We start from the raw sequence: 27503 nt of genomic DNA, 5'->3' as shown, positions 1-27503 counted from the left end.
TTGTTTCTTTTCTTTTTTAAGGAGAAAAAAAAAAGGCCAAGGAGCTCCACACTTTGACTTAATTTCATACAAAGCTCCGACGACAGAGGCCATAACTGTTGAGAGTTGCTTTTGGGGCAAATTAAACCAGTAAAATTTTAAACTCTTCCTCCATATTAAAGGGATTGAATAAATTGGCCACTTTGGTGCACCTGTGTCCTGCGAATTCTCCAGTTGGAGATGGAGGTTTAGAAAGTGAGTTTCAGTCTTGTTTAAGTCTCTTCCCATCAGACTGGTCTCGTGATTTCCTACACACCATGTTACTTCCTGTCTACCTTTCCTTGGTGGTGTTCATGCCTGGATTGTCTCCTGTACCTGCTCAAACCTTGGTCCATTCTCATTTGTACCATGGAAGTTTGTCATGCTGGATACTGTCAGAACTAATTTTACTTAAGTTTGCGTTAAGGTGCAAAGCACACGTTTTGTATATTTTCTGTTTTTTGTGTTTGTCTATATTTTATGGTTTCGCTTCAAGAAATATTATGGGACGGGAAATAGCAAGATGTAAAGAGCAAAAAAGTCATCATTCTCTTTCAATTGTTAGATCATCTATCTGCAATCATAATTATGATGCACTGTGGTATGTGTTAAAATAGGAAATACATGTAACGTCCCGTAGGAGCAGCAAACTCAGTGGTGTTGGTGAGGGTGTGTCATGGAAGTAATCACAAAGCAGGTGACTGTTGGTTGGGGTCCTGAAACATTAGTGTGCCTTCCCTGTGTCCAGTAGTGGTCTGGAGGGGTCAGGAAGCCTGCCTTTGAATTTGAGGGAACAGAGGGTTTGAGGTCCTCTCTCTTCTATTGCTCTAGTACACTGCATAGCAGCAGTATACTGGGTTTATAGTTGACGTTTAAATCTCTGATTGATCATTAAGATTGGGATGTATCTTTGGAAATGAAAATAGGAAGAATCGTATGCTTTTTCTCTTTTTTCTTTTTTTCCCTATATCTGAAAAGGTATGTAATACTTTGCTGAGTGGTTGGGAATCAAGTTTGCAGTATTCAGTGTATTCAGTTTTAGTATCTAAATAGAATTAAACTGTTGCTGTAAACTGGAATAGCACTTTGTTACTGACAAGTTTTAGAATGCATCTGTTCGTCAATTACCTGTTTGGGAAGATTGTAGTTAATGATTTTGAGAATGTGGCTATAAACTTCCAACTGACTCAAGAAAAGCAAATAAGTCAAGATTGACAAATGTATAGGCTCTTCATCTTATTGTGTGTGGGGTTTTTTTTTTTTTTCCTTTTAGTTATTTGTCAAGGTATAAAGAATTCTATCACACTTAAGACAAGTTAAGTAAACGTCACGGGGTATATTCTGACATGGCAAGGAGCACATCACATGGCCTAGATCTTAAAGGTGATTTTATGTTTAAACTTTCATGAAAACATATGTGATTGAAACACATTAATATATTGATACAGAAGGCAGTTAATTTTTGTCTTTTTTCTGTGTGTGTGTGGTACTGTTGTGGCCTCTCCCGTTGCGGAGCACAGGCTCTGGACGCGCAGGCTCAGCGGCCATGGCTCACGGGCCTAGCCCCTCCGCGGCATGTGGGATCTTCCTGGACCGGGGCACGAACCCATGTCCCCTGCATTGTCAGGCGGACTCTCAACCACTGCGCCACCAGGGAAGCCCTAATTTTTGTCTTTTGATACATGTGAGCGCAGCTTTCATTTTGCTGAAAGAATATGACCAGTTTTCAGTTTGGGATTCTACCATTTAGTAATGATAGTCCACTTAATTTTAGAAATAAGAGATTTAATATATAATACCTAATAATACTTTTATGTATGTTTTTTTACTGAAAACTTTTATTGTAATACTGTGAAGAAACTATGCCATTCTAGTCTTCAAGACTTAAATGAATCAAGTGTTTATTAGCTGTTGTAGTTTTTAAACTAATAAAAGTCAGTACATCAGCAATTTGTAAATACAGTTTTTAAAATAATGCCTTAACAACTTTACAGTGGTTATAATGACTGTATTTAGGCCTAAAGTTAGTTAATAATTTGACATGAGGCTTTTTAATAGTTTGATGGTGCAGATCAGGGATAGGTAAACTCTGGCTGGTGGGCCAGATCCAGCCCGTCGCCTGGCTTTGTAAAGGAAGTTTTTCTGGAACATAGTCGCACCTGTTGTTTACATGGTAGTTATGGCTCCTTTCACCCTACACCAGTGGGGCAGAGTAGTTGCAACAGGAACTGTATAGCCCACAAATCTGGAAATGTTTAAATTTAGATTTTAAAAAGTGAAAACTTCTTTGAGCCTATACAGGGCAAGTCCATTGACCCCTGAGGTAGAAAACAGTCAGGAACTTGGGTGCGGAAGCCAAATGGCCTAGGTTCAAATTCCCTTTCTCCCATTTCATAGCTAGTGACCATGGGCAAATCACTTAACCTCTATGCCTCATTATGAGATTTAAATGCACTTATTTGTATAAATAGTGCCTGGCACATACTAAGCACTGTGTAAGTGATTGCTGTTGTTTCTGCTTGGAACTTTAATAAGTTATTGTTAATAGAAAAATGACACGAATGATTTTCCTTTTAGAGTAACAAAGGCACTTTGAGTCTTTTACTTTTTCAGGAATGTAATAAGACTTTTTTCATTTACAGTCAGTGTTCCCTGTTACCAAAATTTACTTTATGAATATAAAGAATTGAATGTCTTCAAGACAGCACTTTTGCTTAAATGTCAAACCATTATTTTCCCAAGTCACATCAAACTGGCTCTGCAGAGTCCAGGCCTCTAAAGCTGGTGTGCACACCCTAGGTAGCAGGTGAGAGACATTTTGTAAATATAGTTTTTAAAATAATGCTTGAGACTTCCCTGGCGGTCCAGCAGTTAACACTATGTGCTCCCAATGTAGGGGGCTTGGGTTCGATCCCTGCTCAAGGAACTAGATCCCACGTGCCTGCCATAACTAAGAGCCCACATGCCACAACTAAAAGATCCGGCATGCTGCAACTAAAGACCCGGCACAGCCAAACAAACAAACAAACAAATAAGTAAATAAATCTTTATAAAAAATAAGTAAAATAAAATAATGCCTTAGGAGTTAGGAAAAGAAAATATTAGAACATTTTTACCTTTGTATTATTTTAAAAAATCTGTGTAGTTTATCATGTACATAAATTATATGTATGGAACTTTGTGTATATAATTTGTTAATAAATAAGATGCATATTAAAAAGTTTGCTTATGGTTTGCCCAGTCAGGTGTTTGGAGGCCATTGGAGGACAGGATGATGAAATATAGGGCCTCAGCAAAGATAGAATTTAGAACCAATTCCCTGACTTAGAAGATAAGGAAAATAATTCATAGACTGTAATTGAGTTGTCCAACTTTACATAAGTGTTCAGAAACAGGAAATGCAGTGGCTAGAATCTAATCACTGACCGAGCAGAATCTGGGTCACTCACTGGACTCGTAAACCAGAAGTGACTATTGAATTTCTCAGGTTGATGCTCCTGGCATATATGCTTGATCTGTGTGTGTGTGTAAATCTCTGACATAATAAGCCATACTCAGGCACACCCTGTTTCCTTATTCAAGCATCTTAATTTCATCCCATTAAATCTTTGAAGTATCCGACTACCAGAAGGCATGAAGAAACCTGGGCTGAGAGTCTTCATTCCAGGAGACCTGATCTTGACTGCATAGCTGGTTTGAGGCGCATCACTCTGAACTGCAACACGCTCATTGGTGACCTGGGTGCAAGTGCTTTGGCAGAATCTCTTAGTGAGGATTTATGGCTTAGAGGGAAATTCTAAAATTGAAAATATTGAATTTTTAATATGAAATATGCTTAGCTTTTGGCATGATACTATTGTGATAGGATTTTTTTAAAGCCTCATTGTACTGATAGCTTTTATTTTGCTTTTAAACTTTCTCTAAGAGTTGCATATATCCTTTATAGAAAATACAGAGTAACAAGAGAACAATTACCTATAATTTTAATACCCAGATATAATCACTGTTCATTTTGGTGTATATACTTTCTTTTTTTTTCTAGAAATACATATGTACACTTAGGGATTACAAAAGTAGAATTGTAGTATACTTGCTATTTCATATTCCTGCTTTTTTCACTTAATGATGTATCATGTAGTATTGCGTCGTATTGATGTCCCATAGTTTAATCAATTCTTTGCAATTCTATTTAGACAGTTTGCTTTTCCCTGTCAGAAACAATGTGAATACGTTGTATATACATCTCTGTGTCCATCGGGATTACTTCTGTAGAATAAGGTACTACAAGTGGAATGACTGTGACATATTTTTAAGACATTTGATACACATGGCCAAATTACCACCCAGAAAGGCTATGCCAATTTGTAGTCCACCCCAACAGTAGATGTGAAGCCTGCTTCTCACAAACACTGGCCTGTAGCACTTGTAAAAAAATGTAAAACTACAAAAATGAGTACCTCTCCATTTTCTATGCAAGTGGGATTACTCCAAATTTTATAACTTTTTTCAATTAATTTAGTATGAGCATTTTAGCAAGTCAGTAAATTTTCATCTCCTACATCATTTTTTGTGATTGTTCAGTATTCCATTATATGAATATGGCACAGTGCACATAGCTTATCCATTCTTGTATATAAGCTTTGTCCAGTTTTTCAGTTACAAATAGTACTCTGATATATATCCTTACCTATATCTCTGACTATTTCTTTGGGTTAAATTCTTAGAAAGAGAATTGTTGGATCCAAAGGGTATAGACATTATTTAAAGGCTTTTCTTACAGAATCTTGGCTTCATCTGATAGGAGAATAACCACATTTTGTTTTATTTTGTATTCATTTGATTGACTGGTGCAGTTTACTGGCTGTTTGTATTAATTTGGCTATTTGGTTAATTATACCCTGTGTCCATTCTTCTGTAGTGAGAGTTTGTAAGGGTTGTATCACATCCTGTCAGATCCGTATGTCTGACTTGCTATTTCTGTGTGTCATGGGGGTGTTGAAAGACTCCAGTTATTTTAATGTGATGGTCCACACAACACTTAAACGAAAGACTCATGATAGTTTCCTTTCATGTAATCGTTTTTAATACTTGTGCTTTAGTGATGATCCCTTTGGTTTAAATGAATAGGTTGTTCAGCCCCAGAACTACTAGAATTCATGATCAGTTTTTCTGGTTTTTGTCTGACCTTTTACTGCGAGGGTTCTTGACCATCATACTTTCATGATAGGTTTTTAGTATGTATTCTCTATTCACACATTGTTGAAAGTTTTTATTATTTGTATCCTCTTAGACTTGTCTTTTTTTCCTCTAAAACTAACAGTTATTACATTTCTTCTATTTTGTTTTCCCCTTTGAACTAGTTTCAAGTGTGATTTGGAGCTGAAGATCATGATCAAAAGAATGCAGTGCATTTCTGAGCTCCACCAGGTTTTGCTTGTGAGGTTTACATGCCCCTGCCGCCCTTGCTAATTATGAACTGAGATTCATTTTGTGATGCTTTTTGCTCATAGGTTATATACAGTTATTCTTCAGTTCTGTAATTGTAAAATATGTTGTCTGATTTATTGGTACTAAAGCCAGGGTTATCATTGCACATCCAAGAAGAGGTTTTTAAATTGGATTATGCATTATGTGTGTGCGTATATGTTTCTGTTTTTTTCCATACCCCAAATTACAAACCTGCCATGACTTGTCTTGTGCAGGACTCTTCCACACGTGAGAAAATGAGAGTTGTCTATATGTTAAATCTGTAGAGTTAGCAAGTGACCTTTTGTGTTTCATCGAAAGCACTTGACCTGCAGCAGTGCGGCCTCACCAGTGAAGGAGCAAAGGCTTTACTAAAGGCCCTTGAAACCAACAGAACTCTGCTCGTTCTGGATATAAGAAAAAATCTGCTTGTTGGTATGTGGTCACTTTTTTTAAATTGATGAACACATAGCAAAACAAAAAGAATTTGTTCAGGTATTGACAGTTTTTTAAAACTTAATGTGTTTAACTTTCCTCATCATATCCAGTTGGCCCTTGAACAACGTGGGGTTAGGGGTGTCGACTCCTACGCAGTTGAAGATCTGGGTATAAGTTTATAGTCAGTGGTTCCACATCTGTGGATTCAACCAACCTTGGATCATGTAGGACGATAGTACATATGTACTGAAAACTATGCGTGTGTCAGTGGACCCGCGAGGTTCAAGCCCATGTTGTTCAAGCTTCAACTGTACTTTTCTAGTGTTGCACTTCCCTTATGTTTTTAGCAGCTAATGTACTAATTAAAGTGAATTATACTTGTAAATTTTTCTTATCTCTACTCTGAATAGAGGTGAACCTAGATACTAAGCCTGCTTCCACCAAGAGCATTATTTCTTTCCTGTGCAACCTCTGAATTCTTGCCAGGAGTACTTTATTCATTTGTCAGATTCACAAGTAATTTTGTAATCATCTTCTGTGTGCCAGATACGGGTTTAGGGACTAGGGATAAAGCAGTGAACCAGACAGACAAAAGTCTTGCCCTCATGGAGCTTACATTCTAGTGAAGGAGATCCGATAGAAATGAGTAAACAGAGAAGTAATATAATTTTAGAGAGTAGGAAGTGCAAAACTATCTTAATGTAAGGAGAGTGAGGGAGAGCAGGTAGGACTCCATTGGATAGGTTTGTTAGGGGACAGCTTCACTGGAGAAGGGGCATTTGAACGGAGACCTGAATGAAGAGAGGAGCAAGCCATGGAAGATGTGGAGTAAGCACATTCCAGGACAAGGAGGCAATGAGTATGTAGGCATGTAGGTGGGTAGAGTATTTAAGGAAAAGCAAGGAGGCCAATCTGGGCAGAGTACCGAGTGAAGAAGAGTGTGGTATGACATGAGGTCAAGGAGCTAGCCAGGAGTCTGCTCTTGTAAAGTCTTGAAGGCCAGAGTAAAGATGTGGATTATTCTAAATGAGTAGAGGGGTTTGAACTGGAACAAGGCATGATCCAAATCGTATCTGAATAAGGTGACCTGGTATAGAGAAGGGACTTGGGAGGATCAAGAAGAGGAACAGGGGGCTTCCCTGGTGGCGCAGTGGTTGAGAATCCGCCTGCCGATGCAGGGGACGCGGGTTCGTGCCCCGGTCCGGGAAGATCCCACATGCCGCGGAGCGACTGGGCCCGTGAGCCATGGCCGCTGAGCCTGCGCGTCCGGAGCCTGTGCTCCGCAACGGGAGAGGCCACAACAGTGAGAGGCCCGTGTACCGCAATAAAAAAAAAAAAAAAAGAAGAGGAACAGGGAGACCAGTTAGGAGACTATCACAGTGCTCCAAATAAGAGATGTTTATGGCCTAGGTTAGGTTGGAAGTTTGCAGCAAGTGAAAAGTGGTTGAATTCAGGTTGTGTTTTGAGGGTGTAGCTATCAAGACCTGCAGATAGATGTGAGGTATGAAGGAAATAGTACCAAGGAGACAAGTCGTTGATGATTATGTGTGCAACTGGGTAGTATCACTTAGAAGAAGGGGGCTGATGGGAGGAGCAGCTTTTGAGGGAATATCAGGACTTGGTTTGTTATCTTGGATGCCCTGGTTTGATATCTTAGATGCTCTTTATGTATCTAAGCATCTGGACGGTGCTCAGACTGTACTTTGTATCCAAAGGTATCCAAAGCCACTTTAGATGCAAAATATTTAAAGTTGACCTTTGCTGCTGCCAAAATAGTAGCCACTGTGGGCAGTCTGCAAGATGGCATCTTAGGTTTCTGAGGAAGAAATTAGAATACACAAAGGGGGAAATAAGTGTATAATTATATAATGTAGATTTCATATTTAAATGTATGGGAAAAGCAATAATTAGTTGGCTTTTGGTTTTAAATGGAAATAGCCACTCATTGGAAAATAATTACTCTAATTTCAATTCATTTTACTTTAGATCATTCTGTGATGAAAACAGTTACCAAAAAAGTTCTCCAGGTGGAAGGAGTGCCAAGTCAGAGGTATATAACATGTTTCAGTTCTCTCGGAAGAATTTCTCTTTAATGGCTTGGTTTTCTTTCTTTCTTAAAAGAAAATTATCAAGGTACTTTCTGCCATCTTAAAACTAAGATTTTAGTCAAATCAAATGGCTTTTCTGTTTTTGAAAATGTTGTGTAATGCTTTAATTTAGGTTCCCAGATATGCAGACTGAAAACCTTTTAACTTTTTATTTTCTGTAACATATTATCGTTAGTCACAAATAGTCTTTTTTTTTTGGTGATAAGAATGAATAGCAGGAGCAGCATTTGTGAAACCAAATGTAATATGAAACTGACTCTTTCTTGTGAGTAAATTTGAATTTTGAAACAGCAAAACAATAAGGTTTAATAAAAAGCAAAATAAATTTTTTATGTTTATGATCTGCCAATTTCCCAGAAAGAGTTTTGTGGTGACTTTAGTTATATACCAGATACATTAAAATCACCAGTGGACAACACATCTTTTATTCAGGTGCCCTCTGAAAGTTTTAAAACTTTGTTGACTTCATATCACTGAACGGTCCACTTTAAAATGGTTAAAATTATAAATTTTCTGTTTTGTGTCGTTTACCACAATTTTTAAAAAATGTGTTGTTTGAAGATTTTTGGGTTTTATAAAGGTATTGTATTAGCATAAAAATGAAAAATTTAAAAGACCACCTCTAATCCCATTATCCTATCAAGCAATATTTACATTTTAATTTTCTCTTTCTGCTGTCTATAAACATAATTCCACATAGCTTCAATATAATTTGCCATTCTTTTCATACTAAATTTAAATTCTGTGATTCATAGTTATACTTTAACATTGCATTCACAAGGTTTCATTGAGTAGGTCAATTTTTTAAATTGGTGAAAAATTGGAAATAACCTCGAATAAACTATTGTAAACATCTTCATAAATACAGCTTTTTTTTTCTACTTAAAGTTGTATGTTTTTGATTCTCTATTCATCAACTTGCTTGGACAATAGTGTATTAAATAAGTTGTTAAGAGTGTTTATGAAGTCAAAAAAAAGCTTATGATCGTCTGCCAATTGTTATTTCAAGAGAGTGATATTTTAATAATCAAATAGTACATTCAAAGAAGTTAAGATTTGTGATATCACACTAATTAGATATTATTAAAAATTTATATCATATGTAAAGCATTCTTAAAATAGCTACATTGACTTTTGCTATGATATTAGAAATGGAAATATATATAAATAAAACATGTATATGTCAAACATATTAGGAATTCTGTAAAATTTGTACAGAATAATAGGGCATCACGGAATGAGAACAGTTAAACATTTTTTTTTAGTTAGCATGATTAAACAAAGTGGAAATGTAACTGAAGTATACAAGCTCATTGAGCTGTTTTAAGAGTAATTTTATTTCTTGGGCTTTTTTTTGTATTTGCCTCAGTTATTTGGAGACATAGAGGTAAGCCAAATCAGTATCTGGGTATATACCTAGATCCAGGTGAGTATAGGGGTGAAATAATGGTGTGAATTGTGTCACATTTATATTGTACTTATGTATGCCTAATAAAAGATGGGAACTTTTATTAGAAATTTTTTAATCTCCTAACAAGAAAAGTGTAATTTTAAAAAATTTTAATACAAATGTATTTGCATTAGTTTCTGAAAGTAAAGGAAGGGTATACACATACAAACCATATGCATACAAACATTTTTTTTGATGGCAATTAAGTTAAAAAACACAATAAAATAGCACAAAATGAACTGAGCTCCTATATATTTTTAAGAGGCATGTAAATCACAGAGGATCGTGTGGTGATTATCAATAAGCTACACTCTATGAAATATTTGTCCTGTATTACCGCATACACTCCATTTTACCCTGCATCCTAATGCTGCTAAAATATAGTAGAAAGCAGCAGCATAGCACAGGGAGATCAGCCTGGTGCTTTGCGATGACCTAGAGGGGTGGGATAGGGAGGGTGGGAGGGAGGCTCAAGAGGGTGGGATATGGGGACATGTGTATGCATATGGCTGATTCGCTTTGTTGTGTAACAGAAACTAACACAGAATTGTGAAGCAATTATACTCCAATCAAGGTCTATTAAAATAAATAAATAAAATAACAAAATATAGTAGCTTTGAAGGATAAATATAACCATTTTAACCTATGATGTTTGTTTTCAGTAAGTTCAAATTAAATATTTAAATGTGAATTTTAATATATGGCTTGTTCTAAGTAAAATATTAACACGTAGGTCTAGTGTTTGCAACCAAATGTTTCATATAAAGATACTTGCCTCTTTACTACTGAAATATAGGGTAAGTCTCCACATTTCACTCTTTCATCCAGTGGGTTTCATTTGTTTTTTTGTGTGTTTTCTATATGAAATCAAAGGAGCAGTGAAGGTTGACAGGCTTATAGGAGGGTGAAATTGACTCACCTACCCCCCAGCAACTTGCAGCCTTATAACTTGTATTGTTTTTACATAGAAAAATTCATCTTCAATTTAACTTTTGGTCTACTTCTGAAGATTCTGTTTGGCAGAAGTCATGGGTATATCTGTGTTTCTGTGTCCTTGAGATTCTGAAATGCCAAAGGTGTTCTAAGATTCAGGAAACTTGAGTGTTTCTGCATGATACATAAAATGTATCATACTTTGGGATTTTTTTTTAAACTTTATTTTTGCATTTCTGCACATCTCAATACTTTTGTTTTAGTTAAAAGAACTTGTTACTGTAGAGAACTTATATTTTTTAAAAATGCTGGCTTATGTACAATCTTTGTACAAAACCGATCCTCTTTTTAATGGGCTTGGCATCATTGTCAAGTGCCTTTTTGATTCCTTTCGACGTGTGCACGTGTGACAGTTGCTCTGTAGACCTTTGGTGCATCTTGATTCCTTCTTTTCATGCTTTGTCAAACGTAGTCTTGGCCTCAAAGAAGCCTGTAAGTAATGGAAGGAAACACTCTGCTGGTAAAGAATGTTGCCCTCCTGAACCGCTACCACCTGGAGTGTCTGGTTTCCGGCCATTGTGTCCTGCAGAAAGTGCAAAAAGCAACAGGTAACCTGTTTGCATTCCCTGTCTTTTTCAGTCATTTAGAGTTCTTTATTTTGGACCTTGTATTATGTGGGTGGTCTCTGGTGCTTTGTGTAGAGGAAAAAAGGTAACTCACACATGGCTTCTGCCTAATGAGCCCTCTAAGGAAGAAAAATTAAAAGTAATTGGGAGTTTCAAGTTGTTTCTCAAGTGTCACAACAGAGGTAACTCCGTGGGAGTCTTGAGGAGACTAAAATGATCACCAATTGTGCATGTGAGAAAAGTTTGATTAAAGGCAGGTGTAGTTGAGCGAAGCCCTACAGCACAGAAGTAGGAATTTGGATACGTACGAATGGGAAAAAAGACATTTTAGGCATGGGAAATAGTTTAATGCAGAATGCATGAAAAATATGCATTAGACCTATTCTAAATCAACTGGCTTATTAACTCAGTAAATCAGATTTAGTGAGTCAAACTAGCATTACCTGATTTCTTATCCAGGGGATAGCTGTTCATAGTAATTTTTGTCACAGAACAGTAAATAAAATGGTTGAATTATAGCTTTAGGCTTGCTAAGTGAAATAGATGGCTCTAGATGATCTTCAGGTGACTTACTTGGCAGTAATCACGAAATTGGGGATTAACAATTGCTTAAGAAAACAAAGAATTGATTTTAAATAGTACTTGAAGTAGTTACTGTGTAAAATATCTGTTCAGTTGCTCATGTTAAATGGATGTTTCTAATCCCCACTGGACAACCGACTACTTTTTTGCAAATGGTAATGTGAATTGCTGTTGCATAAACTATAGTGTTGAATCCCCAGTGTTTGCACTTGAGTTTCACAGCTCTGTGGTTTCCTGTCTTCTTCCTGAGACACTTAATCGCAGGTCCATCCTCGTCACACAGGGGGGTAAATTAGAGAACGATTAATATCACCATTTAAAGAAGAGAGACTGAAATCTCAACCATCCTGAACATAGGAGCTGAAGGGGCCTCTCAGCAGTTCAGAGAGTTATTACCAAGCCAGTAGGCTGAACTCTGTTCTGTTTTCTCCGTAGCAGAGCCCTCCAGGTCCTTGTTTTGAGCTTATTTATTTTTATACACAATTCTGTATGGATACTGTACATAATACTAAATAGTTGTATTAACTGGGTTTAACTGGTGATGTATTTACATGAAGATCTAACTTCGTTTTGTTGATATCTCTTTAGGGGCTTTCCATTCATCAAAGCTCCTGATGTATGTAATCAGTTGGTGGTGTGTAGCTATCATATTTACGATATATAGGGCTTGAATTGGGAAAGGTGGATGGTCATTCTTCTTGCTTTTTAAACTGACAGAGCCTTACAAGAAGCATTTCCCTCTCTGAAATAAATCCATGTAAAACATGTTTGGTCGCTCTCCCAATGCAACTGTGTAGTTGTGTGGATTTGGCACACAACTGGCAGCCTTGTGGCTATGTCTGTAAACAAGGAAGCCTGTTTTCCAGTCCGCAAATCAGCTGTTACCCAGTGAAACGAACTTGACTGCCATTTCTGACCCCTCACATGGAGCTGTCATACTCAAGAATGTTCACATGTTTTCAAGAAACGTTGTTTGCGGGCTATATGTACAAATTCCTGATCTGAAAGCCAATATAAAGCAACATCTCCCAAACCTCTGCTCTCTCACCAAGGCCACACACATTCCCTCGCTTATGGCCTCGTGGCAAGCTAATACTGTCAGTATCAGATTCTCCTTCCCAGTGGTCTTGGGAGACTGCATAGTTGCTCTGTGAAAGGCACCACTGCTGAGGTTGAGAGAAGAGCATCTTGGGTGTCAGTCCTGGCCTTGCATTCCCAGAGAGAGGGGTGTGCACCTTGTTCTCCTGTTAGGGTTTTCCTATGCTGCAGGGTTTGCTGCTTGTTGTCAAAATTATGTCCTAGTGACTTGTCTTCTGCGTGGTTATGTAATCCCAGCACAGTTCTTTATGATCTGTAGACTTTTATGGGGTTGTGGCCAGGTCAGTTTTTAAATGTTTGGAAATGCCCTATTGAACAACATTGCAGTGGCAGTGAAGCTTGCTGGGAGAATTGTTGCCCTAGTTTTGGCTTAAGGGTGGTGAGAAGATGAAATTTTTGATGGGTCAGTTTTAGTTGTGTATGTGTATGTGATTTATTTTTTAAAATTCTAATGTCTATTATTCACAGCTTAGATATGTTGACTTTCTGATTATTCATCAGTCCCTTTACTGATGTATTTTCCTCTGAAAAACTACATTTTCTTCCAGACTGTTTTTGTCTGATGGTGAAGAATAAATTTTTCATTTGCAGTATAAAGTTGATCTGAGAAAAAATGTTTACCTTGGATCTTCACTTGGCTTCTGTGAAAGAAACTTAATAAAATAATATGGGCAATTCCCATTACTAATCCTAACCACGTACAACAGAGGTCTGTACAGTAACATAGCAAAAATAAGTTACTGTACTTTTACTTAGTCATTGCCTGTTTTACACTAAAGAGCAGTGAGAGACATTTATAAATAATGATACCTCAGATCACTTTTGTTAAGTGTCCTCTAATATTTGGATATTTGGTATCTGGCTTGTGTTGTTTTTTATACAATCTTGTCTTCTTTTTTTGCACTTTAGTTTAACAACTCTGTGGTTTCCTATCTTCTTCTTGTGACACTCAGGTCCATCAGAATTTCCTGTGACTGTGAGAGTAGAGAGTCCTTCCTCCTCAGAAATCGAAGAGGTCAATGATTCCTCAGAACGTGTTCAGGAAGAGCCAGAGAAAATCCGTTTGAAACAAGAAGCATTGCAGGTACAGAGTTATCACTTTAAAGCTATAGAGAAGATTATTTTTCAAACGGAAGGCTGATTGCAACACAGCACAGCTTGTGTGAGGGTTCTGTTTTCTCCTCCCACCTGCATTGTATCCCCTTGAATGGTTCCTTAAGCTTAGACCAAGGTGAATGGTGGACATTTGAACTCTAAGAAACTAAAATCAAAACATGTCGTTAGTAATATATTTTCCTTTCCTTAGAACCTTAGTATATTAGATTTAGGGAGAAGCTTAGTGATCATAAGATAAGGAAATTGAGTTCTGATTGAATACAGTCAGCTGATTCAGTGCTCTTGTTCTACAGATGAGAAAATTGACAGTTCTAGTTGAACTCTCTTTTTATAAGAGGAAAATATGGCCTCATTTTAAATAAAAGTAAAGTTGAAAAAAGTTTTGATGTTGATATTCTCCTTTCCTAAAATCAAAAATATCAAGAAGCTACATTCTATTACCAAATAAACCTGACCTCTAATGTCATTCCATACTTTTGTTTGTATGGACAGAAAAGAAAAATTGATTTTTATAAGAAATTTTTGCACCTCAAAATTAATATATTTATTTTATTTCAACTTTAATGCAGAGCTGAACATTTCTAGTAAATAAAGGAACTCCATTTGGGGGGGACCTTGTCTTTGTGCTACAAAGTCCATGTTTAATTTTTTAAAATTATTTAATATGACTTTCTCTTCATATGAAACATGACACTTGACAGGTTTCAGAACTGATTATCCCATTATTGTAGGACTACGGGAATTACTCTTTGATTTTCAAAAGAGAAAGTTAGATTTTTATTTTTTAATTAAAATTAATGATAATATAGAGAAAATTTAAGAAAAGAACTTAGAAAATTATGAAATGTTAGAGTAGGAGAAGTCTATAGTTCATGTAGAGTTACTCCCTTTCGTTTTATAAATGAGCACCTACAATTTGTAGAACGTAAGTGGTTTATTAGTAAATGGCAGAGTATGACAAGATCCTAGAGCATCTAACCCCCATTCTTTGTTATTTTAGATGTGGTGTATTCATTTCCTTCACGAATAGACCACGAGATTGTATTTGTAAAAGCAGTAATAGACACTGGGGAAGTCCAAGAAGTTTAAACACTGGGACCACAGAATAGCAGATTCAGAATGCACTGAGAACCCTTTTAGCTCTTCTCTGTTTTGACAGGGCACTACAATGATGGTATCAAAGTGTTTAAGTATATATGCCCACAACAATCAAGAGATTTCAACATAGTTTTGAAAGACAGAAGACAGGTGGAAGAGTGTGAAACTGAAGCAGTAGAACAGAGGAAAAGCATCACCTAGAATATGCACAGGGACCACGTGCAACTGAGGAGGATTCTGACCCCACCTGAAAAAGTAGCCCCATGCTCAGGTGCGCATGTAGGAGAGAGGGTGGAGTTAGTTAAAAGTGTGACAAATAGGGGAGCTCATTGAAGGGATGTGTTTGGGGGAGTGGACTCCCAGCCCCGCCCTCACGCTCCTGAAATGAGATGCTTTCATTTTGAAAACAGTGAAACTGGCGAGAACTGGGGCAGCTCGTATGAGTTTTTACACCCTAGAAAACTGTGTTTGGGGGAGATCCTGTTACAGTTACTCCCCGCTTCTTCCTGCATAAGAAGCCAATCAATCGTTGAGTTCAGGGAGCTTTCTGCGCTCATTCTTAAATAGAAAATAACTGTCATTTGCCTGTTAGTTGAGTAAAGCTTACAACATGAGAGAGGGGGAAAGAGTGCAAACATATCCTAGTAGGACCAGGGACAATTTAGGGAACAGAATAATTTAAGAAAAAACCCTAATTAGTATCTTGAGAGAGGTTTAAAAAGAGCTAGCAACTATAAAATAAGACTAGGGTATTAATGAAAAGGAGAATGGTCAGAAAGCAAGAGAGATCTCCTGGAAATGCAAATATGGTTGCTGAAATAAATTCAGTAGGAATTTTAAAAATTTCTCAGTATATAAAAAAGAAAGACACAATGGAAAATGTGATAGAAATATGTTAGAGAGGCTGCATCTGGGAGATCCCACATGTTACTATTAGAAAGTCCAGACCCAGAAAAAAAATGGAGGGAAGCTGTCAAAGGGCAACAAAATTCCCCACAGCTGAAAGTAGACATCAGGCCTCAGATTGAAAAAAGTTATGCAAGATGAGCAAGAATAGACTCATACCTAGGCACCCTTCATTGTGAAACTTTAAAATACTGAAAAAATAAATTAGAATAAAATACTGAGAGGATACATCCATTCCAGAGAGAAAAATACTGGTCACCTAAAAAAAAAGGTTAAAACCTGACTTTATCATACTTGTCATGAGCACCATGGATCCTGGAAGGCATTAGAAAGATACCTCCAAAGTTTCTCAGGCACATAATTTTCACCCTAGGGGTTTGTATCCAGCCAAACTATGAGTCATAAGTGGAGGCTGAAGAAGATATTTCGTACAGAAAGAAATTTGAAAAATTGACCTCCTGTGCTACACCTTAAGCTATTTATAGACATAATCCAGCCAAATGAGGCAATAAACCAAGAAGGAAGGTAATAGGGGATTCAGTGCAGATTGCAGCTAGTCTAGAGTGGAGAGGCTTCTATTGATTGTGTGATTGAGAGCATAGAAACACCTTGAGGCATATTGTACTTACTAGGTGTTAGGCACTGTTGGAAGGGAGGAGGGAGAGGAAGAGGAGAAGGAACTTGAACTCCAGAGGAGAAAAGGCTATACGGACATAAACCTGAAGCACACTAAACTATGGTTGATTTTTAAGCTACTATTGGTGAGGAAGGGAAGAATCCACTTCAACTTGACACTGTAGATGGCCCCCTTTTCAGTGACACACAGGGGTAATGACCACGTATCTAATTTGTTGTCCAAACCAGAACTTGTCCAAACTCCTTACACTTCAATAGTGTAAGGAGGCACTCTAATGCTGTAACATCAGGACAACAGGTATAAACTGGAACAGCCCAAGGCGGCTTGGGGTATGTGGTCACCCTGCACAAGGGCAGTGACACTGGCACAGTATGGAACGAGGTGTAGTCTATACACAGACACACAGTACATCTGCAGTGGGCAATATTAATTTCATTGTAATAATGGCAATACTGTCTTGGTTTGCAGCTTTTATTGTCAACGTGCATGTAATCACAAATATCTAATGTAAACTATACTTAGTATGTGTTAGTATTAACTTGGTATGTACTGAAATGTATTGTGTACTAGTATGTACTTAGTATATATTAGTCTCTAAGTGTTTTTGCATATATTAACTCATTTAATCCTCTGAATAGCCTTATGAGGTTGGTGCTAATATCATTCCCACTTTTGAGAACAGGAAGCTAATACAGGGAAGGAACTTGCCCAGGCTGTACCTAATTTAAGGTTGGATCAAGGCTTTGAGTTTAGGCTCTCTGCCTGTTCTCTTAAACCTTACTCCGTACTGACTCTCAAATAACAGAAGACTTAACTGCACATAGAACAGAATATAAATTTCAACTTTGACAACGTAACGGCTAGGTTTGGAAGGTAGACAGGAGGTAGAAAAAAGGGAAGATGGTATGAATGTCCTCATTTTACAAAGCGTGACGTTGAGAGAGTTTCTAGTTGATCAACAATGTAGGTTTCTAAGTATATCACTACAAGTCAAAGAGATCATGAGCGGTGGAATAACTCATGCTGACATAACTTTACTGAGCAGTGTGGACATAGGAAAGAGTGTAGAGGAACTAAACCCTTACTTATTAGTAAGTTAGAAAGTGAACAGATAATGCCTCCAATTTAGTGAGAAAATAGTCATGTAAGAGTATTACTTGGAAATGGAGAAGAATTCAAAATAACAATAGTTGGACCTCCCTGATGGCGCAGTGGTTAAGAAACTGCCTCCCAAGGCAGGGGACACGGGTTCGAGCCCTTGTCCGGGAAGATCCCACATGCCACGGAGCAGCGAAGCCCGTGCACCAGAACTATGGAGCCTGTGCTCTAGAGCCCGTGAGCCACAACTACTGAGCCCATGTGCCACAACTACTGAAGCCTGCGCGCCTAGATCCTGTGCTTCATAACAAGAGAAGCCACCGCAATGAAGAGTAGCCCCCGCTCGCCGCAACTAGCGAAAACCTGCACGCAGCAACGAAGACCCAATACAGCCAAAAGTAAATAATAATAATAAAATAATAAAAAATAACAATATTTGACGTAAACCTCATAAAAAAGGAAATCCATACAGCCAGTAAACACAGAAAAGTGTACGACTTCATTAAGTAATAAGTGAAAAGTGAGTCAAAACCAAGGAAACTACATGTCAATCAGATTGACAAATACATAAATAAAAAGTCTGGTAGTATCAGGTATTGTAGACCTGAAGTACTATGGGAATCTTCTACCCTGTTTATACTGGAGTATAAATCGACACAACTACTTTGGAAAGCATTTAGCCCTCTCCATCAACTGAAGGTATATAAATAGCCTGTGAGCCAGCAGCCCTCACCCCTGCCCTATGTAAATGCACCAGAATAATGGGTACAGCAGGATTCCTGTCCATGATTTGCATTAGCACAAACTGAAAACAAACCAAATGTCCATTAAGAGTCAAAAATTAAATAAATGATGTGTATTTGTACAGTGGGAAAACTATCCAGCAATAAAATGGAATGAACTAGAGCTACAGGCAGCAATGTGGATGAATTTTTTAAACCAAGGTTGAGAGAAAGAAATAAGATAGAAAAGACTTCATATACTATGATCCTGTACATAAAGTTAGATGTTGACACAACTAAACTCTTTTGTTAGGGATGCATGCAGGTTAAAGGAAATGACTGTCAAGAAGTGAGGTTGGTGTTTAACCGGGAAGAGGGGAAGGAGCTTGTGATGAGAAAAGGATATGGGGGGTTTTTGCGATGCTGACAGATTCGAGTAGTGCTTATGTAAGTATTCTCTTTTTATTTGTCACATTGACAGTTTTGTTCTGTGCACTTCTCAGTACACATATCGTATTTTACAATTAAAAACTGCGTAAAGAATCGGTCGCTTCTTGAGTGCTGGATGTGGGAGTGGGCTGAGACCGTTTCATTTTAAGCCCTTCACTACTGTTTGCATTCGCATGTTCATTCATTCAGCATTAATTGCACATATTCTATGTACCAAGCACTCTTTTAATTTTATATGTGTTTTAACTCATGTAATTCTCACAAGAGCTCTGTAATATGGGAGCTTATCTCCATTTTATAGATGAGGAAGTTGAGGCCTAGAGTTATAGAACTTGTCCAAGGTTATGTAGCTAATGGGTAGTGCCAGGCCCATTTGCCTCAGAGAATCTGAATATTTACAATATAATCTAAAAGAGAAATTTAATTACTAATTATAAGCAAAAAAATTGCACATTAAAGAAGATGACAAGTTTTCATCTATCCAGTTAGAGAAAAACACACAGTCTGTCTTTCACACACGTACATCTTATATGTACGTGTGTGGCAGGGATTTTCCTTATTAAGCAATTATTTATTGACCGTCTACATTGTGCTAGGCACAGGTGCTGGGGATAAACACTTAATAAAATACACCCCCTATCTTCAAATAACTTGCACTCTAAGTGAGGAAGTAAGCCAACAGTTATAGTAGAGGTTATATACCAAGTGATACATCGCTGATGGCAGTGTAAAATCTCAGAAATCTTTTGGAAAGAAGTCTGGAGATAGGTACCTCAGAGCCTTAAAAATGTTCATTTGCTTTGATCTCAAACTCATTTTTATGGATTTATTGTAAGAATGTTATTCTCAATATGGAAAAAAGCCTTCATGCATAAAAACGGTTATTTTGTCTGATAATATTGAAAAGTTGGAAAGAATTTAAGTGTGTAAAATGGTTAACCAGTAAACCCACTCAGTGGAATATTTTGTAGCCCACACAAAAAATCAAGGTTATGAATCCCCTGATTATATGAGAAATGATTGATTTCAATGTTAAATGGAGAAAAGTTGAACATAAAATTTGATATCCAATATGATGGGAGCTTTGTCCCATAAAAATCACCCTAGCCAGTGTACAGAAGGGAGGAAGGAGAGCAGATGGCAGGAAGGAAAATTATTCCAAAGCCTTATCATTAGTCTTACTTAAGTAATAGAATATCAAACAATTTTACTTTCTAACGTTTTTGGTTCCATATTTCCATGTAAGGGACATGAATTGTGAATACTTTGTAGGAGGAGGGTACACTTTTTCACAAAAATTGAACACTGTGTTCTAATTCCCTCCATTAGAGGGAGAAACTGTTGCATGTAATTGCACTTTGATGTGCTATTTAGAACCAGTCAGGAATTTTAGTCTACTTTCCTCTGACCATGCTGAGGGTTTTTTGTTTTTTTGTTTATTTGTTTAGAATTTCTTTGAAATCAGTTTTAGAAGATTGATTAAACCATTATATTAAAAGTAGAGGGGGGGCTTCCCTGGTGGCGCAGTGGTTGAGAGTCCGCCTGCCGGTGCAGGGGACACGGGTTCGTGCCCCGGTCCGGGAGGATCCCACATGCAGCGGAGCGGCTGGGCCCGTGAGCCATGGCTGCTGAGCCTGCGCATCTGGAGCCTGTGCTCTGCAATGGGAAAGGCCACAACAGTGAGAGGCCCGCGTACCACCAAAAAAAAAGAAAAAAAACAAGTAGAGGAATTTTGCAATTTTTTTCCCTTTTTCCCCATTGAAAACTTGACTGGCTTTAGTAATGAAACATTAAAGAATTTGAAGTTCTTAGACTCTCAGTTTTTTAAACATGTTCTGAATATAAAAATATATGTTCATTGAGCAAATGTTTGAAAACAATGAACAACTTCTTGAAGGAAATAAAAGCCACCTCTGCATGTACACACACCTAATCTGCTCTTTTGTCTTAAAAAAGTATCCGAAATATTTTGCCATGTCACTAACTACTCTTCTACATCAGAGAATTTGATTAAGCTTATGCATCATCTCCCAGGAAAAACGCACAGATACATTTTGAATGTAGCACTCCTGAAGCCCATTCATGAACTCTGGTTGAGACCTCTTGTCATTCTTAGTGGCTTCATAGCGCATTCCTTCAGACGATGAGCTGTTTTTATTTAAACCAGTCCCAATTCGGAGGCTCTTAGCTTTCTTCTAGGGTTTGGTTATCAACAATCTTATGACATCATGTTGGTAGATAAATCTTTGCCCACATCTTTGATTTCCTTAGGGTAAACTCCTGATGTAGGATCGTTGTTAGGTACCAAAAGCTACTGTCCAGAAAGTGATACCAGCTCCTCTCCCAATGATGGCAGGTAATAGAGTTCCTCATTCTTTAAGTGATTGTTCAAAGCAGTTAACATGTATAAATATACCTTACTGTTTTCATAAGTATAGGTATTATGATTGTTTATCACTGCATAAGAAACCACCCCAAAACAGTGGCCTAAAACAATGACAATCATTTATTTTGTTCACGAACCTGGAGGTTGAGTAGAATATTAATTCTTTTACTACACTCTTACTGACTGAAAACAATACCTATTTGACTAGCTCAGAGTTCTGTAGGTCAGAAGTCCAGGCACAGCGTGACTGGGCTTCCTGCTCAGATACACACGGGAACATGTGGGTTCCCTCCTGAGAGTGTTAAAGCACGTGAAGTTTAAGTGTAAGATATTGAGCCCCAAACGTTGGATGTTCACCATAGTTTGTGTGGGCCGCAGAGGTGAAATCAAGATGTCAGTCTGGCTGTGTTAGCGTCCAGAGGCTCTGGGAAAGAATGCCTACAGGCTTCTTCCGGCTTGTTGGCATAATTCAGATTCTGCAGTTGCAGGACAGAGGTCCCCATTTCCTTGCTGGCTGTCAGTCGGGGCAGAGTTTCAGCTCCTAGAGGCCTCTCGCTTGCCTTCCCTGCCGCAGCATTGGACTTCTTCAGAGCCAGCAATGGAGAGTCTCCCTCTTGTCCCTTTTGTACTTCAATTCAGGAAGAGTTCAGGTCCTTTTCATGGGGTGCCTGAGTAGGCCACATCCACCTAAAATAATCTCCCTATCTTAAAAGATCAACTGATTTTGAACCTTAATTCCATGTGCAAAATCCCTTCACTACAGCACCTACATTTAGAATTTGATTGGATAAGTGGAAGGTGAAGGTTTGTGTACTTCAGTAAGTGGTCATCTTGGGGGCTCTGTCAGAATTCTGCCTATTGCAAGCAGTGTCCCCACTTCAAGGACCGAAGTGTCTTAGTTCCTAAAACTCCTAAGATAGTTTATCAGTGTTCATTTTATTTCAGTGACCTTGGTGAAGGGAAGACTACCACCTCCGTGAGCAGGAATGGCAGCCAGCTTCCTGAGTCCACAGTGTGGCTCTGCTACTTAGTGGTGTGACCTTGGCTGTGCTGCTCTACTTACTCTACTTCTCTGCCTCTGTTTCCCTCATCTGTAAAATAACATGGAGTTAGTGATCGTTCTTTCCTCGTAGGGTTTTTTGTTTTATAAATTTATTTTTGGCTGCATTGGGTCTTCGTTGCTGCTGGCCAGCTTTCTCCAGTTGCGTCGAGCGGGGTGCTACTCTTCATTGCGGTGCGGTGGCTTCTCTTATTGCGGAGCACAGGCTCTAGGCGCGCAGGCTTCAGTAGTTGTGGCACGTGGGTTCTAGAGTGTAGGCTCAGTAGTCGTGACGCACAGGCTTAGTTGCTCTGCGGCATGTGGGTTCTTCCTGGACTAGGGCTCGAACCCGTGTCCCCTGCACTGGCAGGCGGATTCTTAACCACTGTGCCAGTAGGGAAGCCCCCTCTTAGGGTTTTGATGATTCGATTATTTAATACCCAGGGAACTCCAGGAACAGTGCTTGACTGTAAATTGCTTTAAAAGTGATTACTTTTTTAAAACATGCTTTTGAATCTGCAATTATGCAGTTCAGGTATGCTAAGTAGGTTCGTTAATAGGACTTCCTGCTATAAAGAGACCCACAAAGAAAAATAGAATTTTTCTTTCTTGGTTGTAACTTCTTATTTCTGACTTACTATGTTATATGCATATGCCTTTTATGGTGGGCTGCCACAGATTTATGTTGGAAAGAGTGGAATTTAAATAAATCTTTGCAAATTTGATAGATTTTGATCATTCATTTCACTGGCATGGTATGCTATGACCAGTAGCAGACTAAAATCTGAGTTCACTTCTAGCTCTGCCCCTAAATCCTGATGAGACCAATAGCTGGAAAGGCTTTTGGATATTATACTATGAATTACTTATAATATTGACTCTGTTTGTTTAGGAAACCCTGGAGGAGTGCCTAAAGCAGTTAAAGGAGGAAAGAGTAATAAGACTGAAGGCTGATAGACGAGTCAGTGAGGTAAACACGTTTCATCTGCTTTTGAGTGTTTTGGTTTTATTTTGATTTGATTTTAAGCCATATACACATATTTTGTAAGCTTTAAAACTGTAATATGATGCAAATTGGTTGTATCATATGGACTTTTGCATTTACTGGTATTTAGTGATCATATGATCTATATTCCAGAAAGCATGTTTTTAAAGATGTGAAAATCTGGTTTTGTGTATGTGTGTGTGTGTGTGTGTGTGTGCTTTTATATGACATTAGCTTATTTCCTGTTCATGATTCTTTGATTCAAGAAGGCACTTTCTGTGCATATATTGTATATACAGTAACATAAAAGACATGATGAGACTCTCCTGGCAATGAATTAGGAAAGTGAATCATTTAAATAAATTTAAGATATTGGAAAACTTCCAAGAATGCAATGAAAGATAAAAATATATACTATGAGAATTACATTAGGTAATGTGCATGAAAGCAGGGCATAATCTAAAAAGTTCTATCTAAATATTTATCACAGGGTGAGTGTAGGGAGGAATTTTTGAAAGTGCATCCATTGGATTGGCAGACACTCATTCAATAAACGTTGAGCACCTGCTCATGTAAGGCAAAAGGGGCATCATGAACATTAACGGCCTTTCTGAGAAATACGAGAGTTGAGCTTACAGGGGGTTTTAAGTGCGTAGATGATGAGCGGAAGGGGAAGAGTGCACGGGGGTGAATATTTTCAAGAAGCCAAAGAAAATACTGGTGATCGTACATTTAATAAATTGGGTTGGGTATGATTTAGGACTTTTAAACGTAAGCATTAGATATTTTACTCACTAAAGTTAATTCTTAACATTCAGCAGAGTTGTAATATGTTTTGTTCAAATCAGATTCTATAATTCACTTTCTAATTTAAGGGAAACTTAAAGCAGGTCATTTTCTAATGTGGAATGAGGCTCCATTATGAATTGAACCAGTTAGAAATGTGATCTTTTGTGAAAGATCATTAATAAAACGGTAACTTTGGTTTATTTATATACCACCTAAGTGTTATATAGGAAACTTTGTTGGGTGCCTGTGGGTTTTGGTTATTATGTGATATGGTCTCTGTCTTTACTGGCGGAGGGTTACATTAATTATAAATTAATTACATTTTGAGTGTTTTAGTTTTGTTCCTTGAAACTAGGCAAGACTACTTTTTGTTTGTTTGTTTTTTGTTTTTTTGGGTTTTTTTTTTGCGGTATGTGAGCCTCTCACTGTTGTGGCCTCTCCCGTTGCGGAGCACAGGCTCCAGACGCGCAGGCTCAGCGGCCATGGCTCACGGGCCCAGCCGCTACGCAGCATGTGGGATCTTCCCGGACTGGGGCACGAACCCGTGTCCCCTGCATCGGCAGGCGGACTCGCAACCACTGTGCCACCAGGGAAGCCCAAGGCAAGACTACTTTTGATGACAATGAGAAAAAATCATGTCAGACGTTTTCAGTCTTCTTGTATAGCTGGAACATGAAAATGCCCAGTTAAGAAACTCAACTTTCTCTTTGTCTGAAGCCCTTCATGCCCACTCATTGACAAGCATGATCCTGGGTGATGAAGGTGTTTTGGGCAGCACTGAGAATTCTTTTCAGAAGTTCCATGCTTTCCTGGTTCTCCTTAAAGATGCTGGGTTAGTTCATTTCTCTTCATGGCATTCTTCTCTTTGCGACTATAATGGTAGTTTGCTGAGGAACTGGAGCAATTTTCATCACTTACGTGGCTATATTTAGCCAAATTTAGTGTAATTATAGGTAATATAGTTGACGTTTTAAAATGAGGAATTAAATTTTTTAAGAAATGCAAATAGGGAAGCCTGCTTTGGTAGAGTGGGGAGCCCATTATAAAAGAGTAACCTGTAGACAGAGTGATTAGTAGGTATAGTTGTTTTGTAAAGACTAAATTAAAGGCAGTTTTCATTGAAAATAGTCGGGAATGCATACGAATTTTCCTATCTTTCACTTATTTTGCTTGTTTGATAAGTTTGAATTAAAGTTATCTTTGCCTTAGACATAAAAATGATTATTAATCTGCAGGGGAGATATATAGGTCAGTGGTTCTCAACCGGGAGCAATTTTGCTGAAAGAGGGAAGTGGAGATTGATAGTTGATGGAGTGGTGTTTTGTCAGTGAATGAATTGGTGTTGGTGTTGGGAAGGAAGGAACAAACACATTCTTGGAAACTGGAGGAAAGGTGGTAAAGAAGTGTGGGAATGGAGGTGTGACAGGCAGTGGACAGGGTGCATGATACATATTGAAGCTGCTAGTGAGACAGTGGGATGTCTCCTAGAGGATGAATCTGGAAAGGGCTGAGGATTTGGGGGAGAGAGAGGCTTGTAGTCTGGAGTAGGATGTTGGCTTTTAAGATTTTAGAAGTAGGGCTTCCCGGGTGGCGGAGTGGTTGAGAGTCCGCCTGCCGATGCAGGGGCTACGGGTTCGTGCCCCAGTCTGGGAGGATCCTGCATGGCGCGGAGCAGCTGGGCCTGTGAGCCATGGCCGCTGAGCCTGCGCGTCCGGAGCCTGTGCTCCGCAACGGGAGAGGCCACAGGAGTGAGAGGCCCACGTACCACAAAAAAAAAAAAAAAAAAAAAAAGATTGTAGAAGTATTTCATGATTGTAGGTCTGGGGAAATCTAAACTGCTCTTCTGTGATTATAATAACCTTTGTCTTTTCTCCTTTCCTCCTCTCGTCTAGGCTTGGGCAGTTGGCCACAATGGCTGGTATAGATCAGTCAGATTTTCATTTACTAGGTCGTCCCCAGATGAATTCTACTGTTAGTAGTCCACCTAAAGAAGAAAAGAAGGCACTTGAAGAAGGAAAATCAGAATCAAAACAGGGTGCCCCATAACAAATGCAAAATAGCCAAGTAAATGGACAGAACAGCACTTAATGATTCTAAGAGTGATTAGCAAAAAGGAAATGACCAAGTCAGGGAGAAAACAATAATGATCAGTCTCTAATGGTTCACATGCTCGGGAGCTAGAAGACTCTGGAGTCCTTTCCAAATCTGAGATTAGTAAATGTGTGCCCATTTCATGATACTGTACTTTTGTAAATAAGGAGACTGGAAGTTCTTTAGAAAATTTATGAGTTAAAGCAAACTATCCTTAATGAAGAAAGAAGACATTAGAGAAAATATTCCAGATTTTAAATTGTATAAATGTCTATTCTGTTCATATTTTATCTAGGTTTCTATTTGTATGCAGTCAGCTTACAATGAAGGAACACTAATGAAGGTACACATACTGATATAATTTTTAAAATAAGTAATCCAGACATAGCTAATAGGTAACATATTAGAGTGAATCACCTGGTTATGGGAATGGGAGGGGAAAACCTGTCAGCTTTTCCTCTAGCCTTACTTGGAGCCCCCATCAGCCAATCTCAGAGTGGTCTTGGGAACTGACAGCTTGAGAACACAGTCTGGTCACAAACTATATACGGTTTACATGTGCCTGTAGGATAGAAAAGAAGTTAATTATCTTACAGAATAGGGTTTTATTTTTAGTGAGGGAAAGGAAATGGGTAATAACTACCCCAATCACCAAAGTCTGAAAACGTAGCGGACATAGCCTTGGTTATAGCTAGGTTAAGCTGAGAATCACTTGGCAAGATATAATTACAAAAAAAACTGGCTCTGAAATCTTCTGATTAATCAATTGACTGTGTTAATAATAAGATTACAGAGTAACATTGAAGTTTTGAACTCTACTTTTTAATGGTTGGCTTTGTTCATCACTGAATTTTTGTCTTGTCTTTTGTCTTCCCCTCCACTTTCCGAAAATTACAGGTGATGCTAGGATTCCTTTGCCTCTCGACTCCTTCCGTGTCCCAGCGTCTACTCAGGAGGCCTTAGAAACTTCCAAAGACAACCTGGGGGTCCCAGTCACAGAGCAGCGGCAGGAGTCTTTTGAAGATTTCATTGCTAGAACATGTTCTCCTTCAGCAGACGTCATTTCTGGAACTGGAAGTCAAAGAAAAGACGAGGAATTATCTAGAAATAGCAGGTCTTCTTCAGAGAAAATGAGCAAAGCAGGTGAATAGACCAAAAACTACTCTGCTAAGAAACAACCTGGGAAGGACCTGCATTCCTGCTCTGACTCACCTGTAAAGCAGAAAAGCAAAGGAATTGGGCAAAATAATTCTTTGGTTAATAAACCAATTAAAAGTGAGTCTTCGAAAAAACACATTTCTGTTAAGAAAGAGAGTAGAATAGTGACTGTTTCATCAAAGACAACTAAAAGTAAACTCAGTCTACTAGAACAGTCTGAAAGTGCTACTCTTGGATCTGATTGTGAATTTCAAGAAAGCATCCATACTCTATCACGCCTAACATAGGTCTAAATCTTTTAAAATTATG

General features: G+C 38.2%; 1 pseudogene across 1 annotated transcript in view; it reads left to right on the top strand.

Annotated features, from left to right (window-relative positions):
* The window catches only part of LOC307055643 (centrosomal protein of 78 kDa-like), a 27690-nt pseudogene extending 187 nt beyond the window's left edge, over positions 1–27503 (top strand). Inside the window, exons 2-14 of the transcript in view lie at positions 162–234; positions 1292–1401; positions 3633–3807; positions 5806–5919; positions 7909–8022; positions 10827–11021; positions 12210–12259; positions 13673–13803; positions 23064–23141; positions 24611–24777; positions 25838–26009; positions 26332–26379; positions 26918–27503. The product of the transcript in view is annotated as a centrosomal protein of 78 kDa-like (transcript). The remainder of the gene's footprint in view (positions 1–161; positions 235–1291; positions 1402–3632; positions 3808–5805; positions 5920–7908; positions 8023–10826; positions 11022–12209; positions 12260–13672; positions 13804–23063; positions 23142–24610; positions 24778–25837; positions 26010–26331; positions 26380–26917) is intronic.

This window comes from Hyperoodon ampullatus (genome assembly GCF_949752795.1).
Source record: "Hyperoodon ampullatus genome assembly, chromosome: 7".
In the NCBI taxonomy this organism is placed as follows: Eukaryota; Metazoa; Chordata; class Mammalia; order Artiodactyla; family Ziphiidae; genus Hyperoodon; species Hyperoodon ampullatus.
Note: the sequence above shows the minus strand (reverse complement) of the source record. Positions and strands in the feature narration are given on the sequence as shown.